Source organism: Arvicanthis niloticus, chromosome 17 (assembly GCF_011762505.2).
Source record: "Arvicanthis niloticus isolate mArvNil1 chromosome 17, mArvNil1.pat.X, whole genome shotgun sequence".
Lineage (NCBI taxonomy): Eukaryota > Metazoa > Chordata > Mammalia > Rodentia > Muridae > Arvicanthis > Arvicanthis niloticus.
In genome coordinates this window covers 45,083,610-45,095,763 of record NC_047674.1, presented here as the reverse complement: position 1 = coordinate 45,095,763, position 12,154 = coordinate 45,083,610, and the positions used below count along the sequence as shown (strand labels likewise).

Sequence of the window (12,154 nt, the reverse complement as noted above, 5' to 3'; positions counted from 1 at the left end):
TCCATATTATTGATTCTAACGCACTCGGTTTTCTAGCCTTCATCTCCTCCTATACAAAATAAGGAATCTGAATTCAAAACTCCCCAGTAAGGCATCACTAGTATTCTAAGAGCCTATGGAGAGTTAGAAATGGTGTAAAGACAGATTTTATTTACTGAATCATGCTATTGCCTTTAATACAGCCTTGATTTGCTGTGTCTTGATCTGTAACCTTAAAGACACAGAGATATATAATTGGTATTTCTCCCTGCTTTCACAGGGATATCAGATAGATAAACAGAAAATCAGATCATGCCGGGCGGTGGTGGCGCACGCCTTTAATCCCAGCACTTGGGAGGCAGAGGCAGGCGGATTTCTGAGTTCGAGGCCAGCCTGGTCTACAGAGTAAGCTCCAGGACAGCCAGGGCTACACAGAGAAACCCTGTCTCAAAAAAAATCCAAAAAAAAAAAAAAAAAAAAAAAAAGAAAAGACAAGGAATGCAGCTCAGCTGGTGGCCTTAGGGGTGACATACACAGGGATTAGTCACCACACTTCCAAAGCAAAAGACGGAAGAACAATTAGGTTCATGCATGCACCTGCCTTTCAAAGTCTAGGTGAGCTTTGCCAATGGCTCCCCTACGCTCTGACTCAAAACGAAGACACACATAGAACCTGATGAGATAGTATAGCTCAGGGTCCCATTGCTGATCACATGCTTCTTTTGTTTGTTATCTGTTGGCTTTCTGCCTTAGGCACTGATAGGCCAAGGCTGGCTTCCAAGGTTGAGTGATTGCTAGGAGGCTCTTGCTGGAAAACAGCATGCAGAAACAGTGAAAATCAAGACATTGCAAAGTATACAAAGTACTTCCTTTTTTTCTATGTCTCCAGCCCAAAGACAATACTTGGAGTGGGGTCCCCGAGATGGAGAACAGATGAGTTATGGGTACAGGATGTTGCTTCCAAGATGTTGCCCACACCAGTTATCCTGTTGAAAGAGGGGACTGATAGCTCTCAAGGCATCCCCCCAGCTTGTGAGTAACAGCTCGTGAGCTCACCAGTGCTTGCCAAGTGATTGCTGAGGCTGTAAGAACCACCCTGGGTCCTCGTGGAAATTTATTGTGGATGGCCGAGGCAAAGCAACAATTTCTAACAGTGGGACAATAATTCTGAAACTCCTTGATGGTGGCTATCCTGCAGCAAAGACCTTAATGGACATCGCCATATCCCAAAACACTGAAGTTCGTGATGGCACCACCTTGCTGACCCTGTGGGCTGAGGAGTTGCTGAAGCAGGTGAAGTCCTACGAGGAGGAAAGTCTACACCCTCAGATTATCATCTGAGCTTGCCGTACAGTCACCCAGCTGGCTGCTCACAAAATCAAAGAGATAGCGGTGACTGTGGAGAAGCAAGATAAAGTAGAACAGAGGAAGATGCTAGAGTGACAGCCCTGAGCTCCAAGCTGATCTCCCAACAAAAGGTCTTTGCCAAGGGCATGGTTGTTACTGCGATGATGTTTGACAAGTTGCTGTAGCTTAAAATGATTGGCATCAAGAAGATGCAGGGTGGAGCCCTAGAGGAGTCTCAGCTGGTGCCTGGTGTTGTGTTCAAGAACACTTTCTCTTAGGCTGTGTTTGAAATGCAGCCCAAGAAGTATGAGAATCCACGATTGTCTTCTTAAATGTTGAGCTCAAGCCGAAAGCAGAGAAAGAGAAGGCTGAGATCAGAGTCTACACGATGGAGGATTACCAGGCAATTTTTGATGCCGAGTGGAACATTCTCTATGACAAGTTAGTCATAGTCTGGAGCCAAAGTCATCTTGTCTAAATTCCCTATTGCGGATGTGGCAACCCAGTACTTTGCTGATAGAGACATGTTCTATGCTCGCCTGCGGCCTGAGGAGGATCTGAAGAGAATAAAAAATGTCCTATGGAGGCTTAATCCAGACTCAGGTGAATGCTCTCATTCCAGATGTGCTGGGCCACCGCCAGGGGTTTGACCCAAATTGGAGGCAAGAGGTACAGTTTCTTCACTGGCTTCCCTAAAGCCAAGACATGTAGCATCATTCTCCGTGGTGGCGCTGAACAGTTTAGGGAGAATCCAGAGAGGTACCTGGCATGATATGCCATCATGATTGTGAGGCGTGTCATCACGTGTGACTCTGTGGGGCTGGAGAGATGGCTCAGTGGTTAAGAGCACCAACTGCTCTTCCAGAGGTCCTGAGTTCAATTCCCAGCAATCACATGGTGGCTCACAACCATCTGTAATGAAATCTGATGCCCCGTTCTGGGGTGTCTGAAGACAGCTACAGTGTACTGAAAAAGAGAGGGGGGGGGGGGGCTGACTGACTCTGTGGTGGCTGGTGGTGGAATCATTGAGACAGAGCTTCCCAAATATCTGAGGAATTATTCAAGGACCATTCCAGGAAAACAGCAGCTGTTGATTGAGACATATGCCAAGGACCTGGAGATTATTCCATGATAGCTATGTGACAATGCTTGCTTTCATGCCACAAACATTCTCAACAAGGTGTGGGATTGACATACCTGGGGACAGGGTGGGGGTGTGGGGGAGGATGGTGTATGGGGTGGACTTCAGCAATAAGGACATCACCGACAACTTCCAGGGTTTTATGTGGAAGTCAGCCATGGCCATGATGCACTTCAACATTCTGACAGCAGCTTCTGAGGCTGTGTGCCTTATTGAATCCGTGGATGAGACTAACAAGAACCCCTTCTCCACTGTGGATGCTCCAGCTCCAGCAACCCGGCCAAAGGGGTGAGGAAATAGTTGGTTGGTCTGCTGTGTTCCCACTGGAGGTCATGTAAATAAAACTTAAAGTTATTCAGTTGAAGGAAGAGGTATAGAAAGAGGAAATACTTGAGGACAAAATACAAACCCACAATTAAACCAACATATATCTTTTCATTCATTAAACATCATTGTATATTGCAAAACATTTCAAACCGTGTCTTTTAATTTGCTTTAGGCTTCCAGAAAATCTGTCATCAGTCATTGACACTCTTACAACGGCCACATAAACGTGGTGATCAGACAGTCTATGCTACAGGTATGTGATGGTTTGTACACGCTTTTGTGTACATGCTTGGTCATGGTGTCTATTCACAGCAGTAAAACTCTAAGACAAGGTACTAGGGAAGATTAAGGAAAAATCCACACATGATAGACTTGCCCATTCAAGCATGTCTGTTCTCTGTGGTGTGGCTCAGTCAGAAATGTCATATGCTGAAGAGCACAAAGATAGTCAATGTTAATTCCTGTGTTTGTTTCCTGTGCTTATATACTGTGTAACAATAGGCAATTTGTTTAACCCTTCTGTGTTGGGAGCTGACTTTTAGCAGAAAGCAGCTAGAAAGCAGCTATCTACATTCTAGCCACACCTCCAAGGCTTACATCATATCCACGCGCCTACAAGGGGCATGGCAAAAGTGTATAAATACCCCAGATTTCCCTTCAATAACAGGACTAGAGACTTGAGACTTGATCAGAACTTCTGTCTTGTCTCCATTCCTTGCGTCTCTTCCCCACTCTCTCTCTCTCTCTAGACCCTGACCCGAAGACTGGAGCAGTTTGAAGCCAGGCAGTGGTGGCATAAGCCTTTAATCACAGCCTTTGAGAGGCCAAGCCAGGCAGAGCAGAGCAGGCAGCAACATAGTAACTATTCAGGCATTGTCAAGTCTTTTGTTTCAAGCCAGGTAGAGCAGAGCCGGTTGCAACACTTCTGTACCTTAGTTTCCTAGCCTTTCAAATGAAGTTAGACATAATATCCAGCTCAAAGAAGAGTTTGAATAATCGGTGAAGAAACAACAGATGTAAATGGTTGAGAAAAACCTCAGAAATGTAGCAAATATTAAATGAATGTTGTTGTTGTTGTTGTTGTTGGTGGTGGTGGTGGTGGTGGTGGTGATGGTGTGGTAGTGGTAATGGTGGTGACGGTGAGGGCTGTGGTGGTGATAGTGTGGTGGTGGTGGTAGTAATGTAATTGAAGAGGGATTCAAGGGATGACCAAAGTGTGATAAAACATTCTGGTGCATTTCTAAAGAATTCACTCAGGATAAGCCCTTCCCACTTCCACTGCCAAATTAAAACAGAATTGAGTCAAACACCTCCCGGTTCTGTGCTGTATTATAAGACCCTGTCATGGACAGAGAAGAAGGATTGATTTCAGAAAAAAAAAAAAAAAAAAACCCAGTAGATATGAAAATTGTGTATGTAGGTGTGAGTGTATTAAAGTGTGAAATCTTCATATATATATAGGAGGCCTATTGCCAGAATTAATTAGAACACAAAACTAAACAAAAGTGACATATCTGTACATACATAGGAATGTGAGAGAGGAAGAGGTAAAAAAAAATTTATGTGTATGTAGCTTAAATTGGACATTGTGACCCCAAGGTTATAATGGTAAGTAAATATAAATGTTCTTTATGCTTTACTTTAAAATGGCAATTATGAGCTGAACAGTGGTGGCTCATGGCTTCAATCCCAGCACTTGAGAGGCAGAGACAGGGGGATCTCTGTGAGTTCAAGGCCAGCCTAGTCTACAGAGTGAGTTCCAGGACAGCCAGGGCTAAGGAGCCCTGTCTTGGGGAGGGGAGTGGGGGGAGAAAGGAAGCAATTAGGTCTTCTACAGAGAAAAACAATATTTAAGAGACAACAATTCTCCAAAACCTCCAATACCTCCCAAAACTACAACTACTGTTGTAATTGGGAGAAACACTAACAATTAGTTTCAAAATTTTATCTGGGACAGTGGAAAAGGAAGGGAGATTATATTTTGTTGAGTTGTAAAACTAACAAATCTGAGAGCTTTGTGTATTCATGAGCTCCAGTATAGAACATGTCACCAAACAAGAGCAGAATCTGAAAAAAAAGAATGCTTCAAAGCATCGTGAGCTCGGATTTGCAGCATGGTAATATTGATCATTTGCTCTTGCCCTTCAGTGAAATACAATAAATTATCTCCCGCCCCCACCTCCCTGCACCACATCCTGCATTTCCCTTCCAGTATCCTATTCTTCCAACCCAGTGGTGGAAATCCTCACATGAAAAGAAACTAGGCCTTTGTTATTCTTTCTGCCCTCCAATGGGTCAGTTTTAGAAAGAGTCAAAGGGCTATTGCACTCTTAATTTTATATTTCATGTAGCACAAGGATCAAAGCGGGAGTCTCTAAGAAGCTGTGAGGTCCAACATGCCTGTTTTCCCACAGCTTTTCACTGGATTCTCTGATGAGCCTCCAAAAAAATATCTCTGATCGGAAACCAAACTCAATGGAAAAATTCCCTGGCCTTTGTCCACCCAGCTGGCCACCTGTTCTTTGCTGTGCTAATTTAGGACAAGGCTATGAGAAACCCAAACATACTGACTAAGAGTCTTTAAAGTTCTGGGAAGGTCACTCTGGATGCTTCTGTGACACCCTCATTAGTTGGAAATTCAAAGGACTACTGTGATAGTAATTTAAAAATGAGGAAGCTGGGCTTGGTGGCCTGGGCATCACCACCCCACTGCCTGGGTAAGCTAAGCTTTATAGAATTGAAAATTATACTTATGGGAAGAGTAAATGAATGGACTTGTTAAAAGCAAGTCTAATACCTTTGAAAGAATTAAACTGGAAATCCAGACAAGGAAAATGTCTGTAATGAAGCTCAGTCAGGGAGGCAGGCTATCACTTAATAATTAATATTTCTCACTTGGGGCTTATAGTTATGTTCCAATGAATGCAAATAATGTTGAGCTACATAGCTGGCAAGCTTTAGAATAAGCCTAAGAAACCGTTGACTCTGAGATTCCATACTACCGATGACTAGTTAGGATGGAAATATGAACTATATAAATATGATAGGAATAAGTTTCATAGCATTGTCTAATAGCCCTTTGCCCAATAATGAAAAATATCTGCTCTGCCCAAATATAAGAGCCATTCACCTATGTGGCTCCTGAGCATTTGAAATGTAGCTATGTAACTGAACAAGTCAATTTTAATATTTCTACACACCGATGACTTTAAGTATAGACGGCCACATGCACATAGCAGCTATGCTAGACAACACAGCTTCACAGAGCACTAACGTGGCGAATGGCAAGAGATAACTGGAGTCCGGCATTCGAAAGCCTTTGGTTGTCCATGGAGGTTGGAGCTTTGATTTTGGATTTGTTGTCAGTTGGTTGTTTTGAGACTAATTCTCACTACATAGGTTAGGCTTTCCTGTACTGGCTCCTCCCTCTTCTGCTTTCTAACTCCTAAGATTCCTGGGATGTGCTAACGCACTCAATTTCGGTTGAGAATTTTGAAGGAAGTTGTTGGTGTTAAAAATCCAAGGACAGGGTTAGGGAGATGGCTCAGTGGTGAGGTGCATGTACTTCACCTCCAGATGACCTGAGTTCAATTCCCAGCGACCATGTCAGGCGGCTCACAACTGCTCGAAAATTTTAGCTCCAGGCCAGAGCCTTGGTGGGCATTTGCAGTCTTGTGTGCACAGACTTACACATAATTTAAAAAAAAAAAATACAAGATTTTACAAGAAAATCCAAGGACAAGTAGAAAGAAAAATAGATAATTTCTGAAGTAGTGGGAGTGAAAAAGAAGGAAAACACGATGTACAGAAAAAGGAGGCAGCAAGAAGTCAGAGAGAGATGTGGTAAATAGAAAGCACAATAAATCAGATAAAAATTGAAAAGAGATAAGATGATTCATACTCACAAAGGAAGGCGGAAGTCAACGGAGTTACCACATCAAGAGAAAGCAAAAGCATCAGGCCACAAAGGGACACAAACCCAGTACTTGTCTTTATTCACACGGAACCATAGCAGAATATAATAGTGTGCATGGGGCTGAAGAAAAACATCACTCCAGCGTAATGTCTTCTTCTGAGGTGGGGACAAAGGAAGGAACATGCATCACTAGTTAATTCTAAATAGTTTGCCTTTTAAAAAAAACATTTGAAAAGAATGCAACAAAATGCTGGGCAGTGGTGCCTGATGCCTTTAATCCCAGCACTTGGAAGACAGAAGCAGATAGATCCCACGTTCAAGGCCAGTCTGGTTCAGGACAGCCAGGGCTACACAGTCTCAAACAAACAAACAAACAAACAAACAAGCAACCCCCAAACACCTCCCCCCAAAAATCAAACGCACCGAAATGTTAAGTTATATAAAGTCTGAATGATGAATAGGAGTTTCTATTTATCTTTATTTGAGGCTGATAATAGTTACAGATAGCAATATTTAATAAATATAAGTTCAAATCAAAAGCTAAAACATATTAGGTTGAGCCATTCAGGAACTTGCCTCTTTTCTCTGTATTTGTCCTGTTTCCATCTAAGATAGGGGTTAGGGATTGAACAGACTTTTTGTTTCTAAGGACACTTCTGTTCACAAGATAAAAAGCCAACTCAGCAAACCCTCCTCACACAGAGGATTAAGGAGCTGGGCAACACAGCTCTACTGGGGAATTTTGTTTCCCTAGAATAGAGTCATCAGAGGTTGCAACAACAGGTTAGAACACATCTACCACTGTGTTCTCTTATGGAGACCACTGTGTGCGCTTGAGAACCTTTGGATAACAGGCAGGAGTTGGGCACAAAGGGAAAGGGAAGGGTGAAGAGATGGCTTGAGAGCCAAGTCCTTGCCACACAAGAAGAAGACCTGAGTTCAATACTAGCACCATGCAAAAAGCTTGGATCAGTTTCATAAATCTGTAATTGCAGCTCTGGTGAGGCCAAGACAAGAGGATGCTTGTGACTTGCTGTCCAGCCAATCTAGCCATTGACATAAAAGAACCTGTTTCAATAAAATAAAGTATTTGGGAAGATACCTGATATTGACTTGTGGCCTTTGCATATGCTAGCACACATGTGCAATGCACCCCATATACATGCATCCCCCAATACACACACACACACACACACACACACACACCAAAAAGAAAGGGATGAGAGAAGGAGGAGACAGTCCCTAGCTTGCTCTGTCTTTGCTGAAGGGAGACAGCAGCAATATGTCTCTGTAGAAGAAAGTAAAACAGAACAATCTCCTCTTGCTTTGACATTCTTCCTTGGCTGTTCCTTTGATTTCATCACAATTAGTGTTTAGACACCTGACCCTCCCAGGGAGCTGTATCTTCCCTGCTTCTTAATCTGAGAGCTCAGCACATCACCTGGCAAGGAATAGGCCTTTGGGAATATTTGGTGAAGTAACACCGAATCCCCACTGAGATGGTTTGAATGAGAATGGCCTCCATTGGCTCAGATGTTTGAATGATGATTGGTCCCTAGTTGATGCATTGTTTGGAAAGAATTAGAAGACTTGTCCTTGATGGAGGAGCTACAGGGGGCGGGGAAGCTTTGAGGTCTCAAAAGCCCATGCCAGGCCCAGTGTCTCCCTAGCTATCCATCCATCCATCCATCCGTCCGTCCGTCCGTCCGTCCGTCCGTCCGTCTGTCTGTCTGTCCGTCCGTCTGTCTGTCTGTCTGTCTGTCTGTCTATCTGTCTATCTATCTACCTACCTATCTGCCTGACTGTTACCTGTGAGTCAGATTCAAAGCTCTCAGCTCCTACTCCAGTGCTATGCTTGTCTGCTTCCTACAGTGATGATGATGGACTAACCCTCTGAAACCATAAGCAAGCCCCCAATTAACTGCTTTCTCCTATAATAGTTGCCTTGGTCGTGTACTTAGTACTTAGTCTACACAGTACTAGAGCAGTGACTGAGGTCTTGGTGTCTTAGCCTCTACTTGCAGTTTCTTTCTGGTCTGTTTGACCTCCAAGCCTTTGCTTGATTCATGGCCTTTGAGGTTCCTTACTTAGGACGGCCAATCTTGAAACCTTTGAGGCTTTTCATGGTCTCTACTCTGAGATATTCAAACCAGTTTCCAGTTGACCATTGTGTCTTGTCAGGAAGCCAGACTCTGGAAATGAAAGCTTTCCTGGCTCCCAAGAGTGTTACAGATAGCTGAGCCTTCCTTTTCCACTTCATGAGAGCTGTGACAGGATGCCACAGTGGGGACAGCCGAGGGTAGGACTGTGACACCTCTTGACATCTCCTTTACATACCCTTCTGCTTGTACCCTTGTCTCACTCTGCTTGTGCAATAGCACTGACAGTGACAACAACAAACATGGGAATTTATGAAGCACAGAAATGGGTTGGTATACACATAGAAGCTGAAGTCCAACATCAAGGTACACAATAGCAGGTCCAGTGTCTGGTGTGAGCCCTGTCTTTATTTTCAAAACGGCATCTTTAATAATGCGTTTCTACTTGGCAAAGACAGAAAAGTGAAATAACGATGGTTTCTAGTATCCTCTGGCCCTTGTGAAAGGATACCAATTCCATCTATGAAAAGTCTGCCTTCTTGATTTCATTGGTTCCTAAGGGCCCACAGTCTCCTGTTTTTTGAGTGTTTAGTCCCCAGCTGGTGGTGCTTTCGTGGAACATGGGAGAACTTTTGGGGATTGGGACATAGCTATTAGAAGAAAGCCACTGGGGTGGACCTTAAGGATGTATGTTGCTGCCACAGATCTGCCAAACTGTGCCCAAGCCACATCCCATCACCAACACACACAGACCCTGTGGTTTCAGCTGCCTTGCCTTCTCAGCCATGACAGACTGTGTTTTGTAAAACTGTGGATAGACCAGATGGACGCAATCTGTATGTGCTAGAAGATTACCTGAAGGGAGAACTCTGTGACACAGCTTCCTTGAGGTTGTCCTTCATGATGAGATGGGACTTTGTGTTGGGGCAAGTGCTCAGAGTTACCCACACTCCTGTAAGTAACCCCAAGGTTGTGCTTCATAAATAACCCCATGTCCTACTCACAAAAACCTCATTGGCTCATTAAGCTAAATTTCTGTGGCCTCATTAATTTTATCCAATGCCTCAGTGGTGAAAATGACATTTGCAAATGTCTCCCAGGAAAAATTATGGAACAATTGAAGATGACACATAGACTAATATAAATATATGTATGTGTGGTAGAACGGCAGTTACTGAAGGATAGAGTTGGGGTGGGGATAAAGAGGAGTTTTCATTTCACTGTGCTATGGTTTGAATGTTTGTGGTCTCCCAGAATTCATGTATTGAAACCTAACCCCTAAAATGGTGGCCTAATAGTATAGAATCCTTAAGAGGTAATTAAGCCACGAGTGCAGAATGCTCATGAATGGATTAAGCCCTATTTTAGGCTTCTTTCTGTTACTATAATAAAACAGCTGAGGTTAGATAAGTTGTAAGGAAAACAGGTCTAACCAAGGTTAAGTGGCTATTACTCTGTCAGGTTCTGGTGAGGGTCTCTTGATGTATTATATCAATACAGGAAACTGAAGAGGGAAATATGTATAAGTAATGTGTGTGTTAGACAAACCAAGGCACATTAACAGCTCATATGTATGAGAACAAATTCTGGTTTGCAAGACCTAGCTTACTACTGTGAGAAGTAAGTCTCTTAACTAAAACATCAATGTGCCTTCATGTCCTAAAGACTTCCCAAAAGCTCCCAGCACTGTGCCTTAAGGAATTAACCCTCCAGGTAAATTCTGGTGAGGAACAACCATCTGTATTGAGATCCAATGGCCACTTCTGGTGTGTCTGAAGACAGTGACAGTAAATATATATATATATATTCCCCACCCCCTATAGCTCCTCCATCAAGGACAAGTCTTCTAATTCTTTCCAAATAATACATATACAATACACATACACATATACACATACACATACATATACATATATGTATGTGTATGTATATATATACATATATACACACATATATGTATGTATATGTATATATATATATACACACATATACATACAGTCTTAATAAAAGATATCTACCTCCACTCTCAGTTAAGCCCTTGACCTTAGCTTGGCAATAGGACATCAATATCAGGACCATAAACAGATTCCCAGCTTGGCACAAGCAGGGTATAATAGAAAGAGATATCTTTTTATAGCCACAGAAATAGAGGTCACAGAGGCATAAAGATACTATGAATCCTTGAAGGTGAAAAGACCATGAGCCAAGCAATATAGGCAATGCTCAACATCTAGAAAAGACGAGGAACAGAAGGCACGTCGCTACACTGTGATGGGTAATTTTATGTATCGATTTGCATGGGCCACAGGGTGTCTACATCTTTCATTAAACATTATTTCTGGTCACGTCTGCAAAATGCCATGGTCTAAAGGTTTATTCCCCTCCGCCCTCCAAAGCCATGTGATGAAGTCTAACGCCCAAGGTGATGCTGCTGCTATCTGGGAGCTGTGGGGAGGTGATGCGATTGTGAGGGTAAAGTCCTCATGAATGAGAGATAATGGTGCCTGATGAAGGTCTGAGAAAGCTGTTTGTGTTTACAGATGTGCTCTGCCTGACACGATGCAGACATTGCTGCCTAATTCTCAGCTATCAAAAACTTATTTTTGCCCCCAGACAGCCAAGAGCCACACAGATGATCAGGAGACAGAGAGAGAGAGAGAGAGAGAGAGAGAGAGAGAGAGAGAGAGAGAGAGAGAGAGAGTTGGAGTCACCCAGCTATCCAGCTATCACTCATTGGTTGAAGCTGTCCAAGTTTGGTTCCTATTGCTGCAATAAGGACCATGATCAAAAAAAAAAAAAAAAAAAAAAGTCCATCATGAAGAGAAGTCAAGGCAGAAACTCAAGCCAGGAACCTGGAGTCAAGAACTGATACAGAGACCAGGAAGGAATCCTGCTTACTGGCTTCTTCTCCATGGCTTGTTCAGCCTGATTTCTCACACCTCCCAGAGTCACCTGCTCAGGGACTGTACCAACTGTTGGGAATTGGTTCTAATGGTTTGTCTTGTTTTGGCTCCCAAAAGCTGTGCTTCCAGATTTGAGGGTACCTGGTCCCAGCTGGCTTCGACTGATAATAAAGAATTGCCACACAGCCATTGGCTAAGTAAGGAAACAGGGAGGGACTTTTAGATTTTGTGGGCAAGGGACCAAGGGATGGAGAGAGAGGAGGAAAAGGAGAATGGCCATGGGTAGATTTAAGAGCTACAGAAGAAAAATCATCCAGCAATGTAGGTGGAAAGGGAAAGTGGCCCTATGATGGGCCCAGAAGGTAACAGGGCAGCAAAGATAAAACAGATTTAGAAGGCGTTAAGCCAGAAACACTGGAGGGAAATGTGTACTAAACTGAGG

At 43.3% G+C, this 12,154-nt stretch overlaps 1 pseudogene; it reads left to right on the top strand.

Annotated features, from left to right (window-relative positions):
• The first annotated feature begins 568 nt into the window (after positions 1–568).
• Positions 569–3,018, top strand: LOC117722263 (T-complex protein 1 subunit eta-like; annotated as a pseudogene).
• Positions 3,019–12,154: the final 9,136 nt, after the last annotated feature.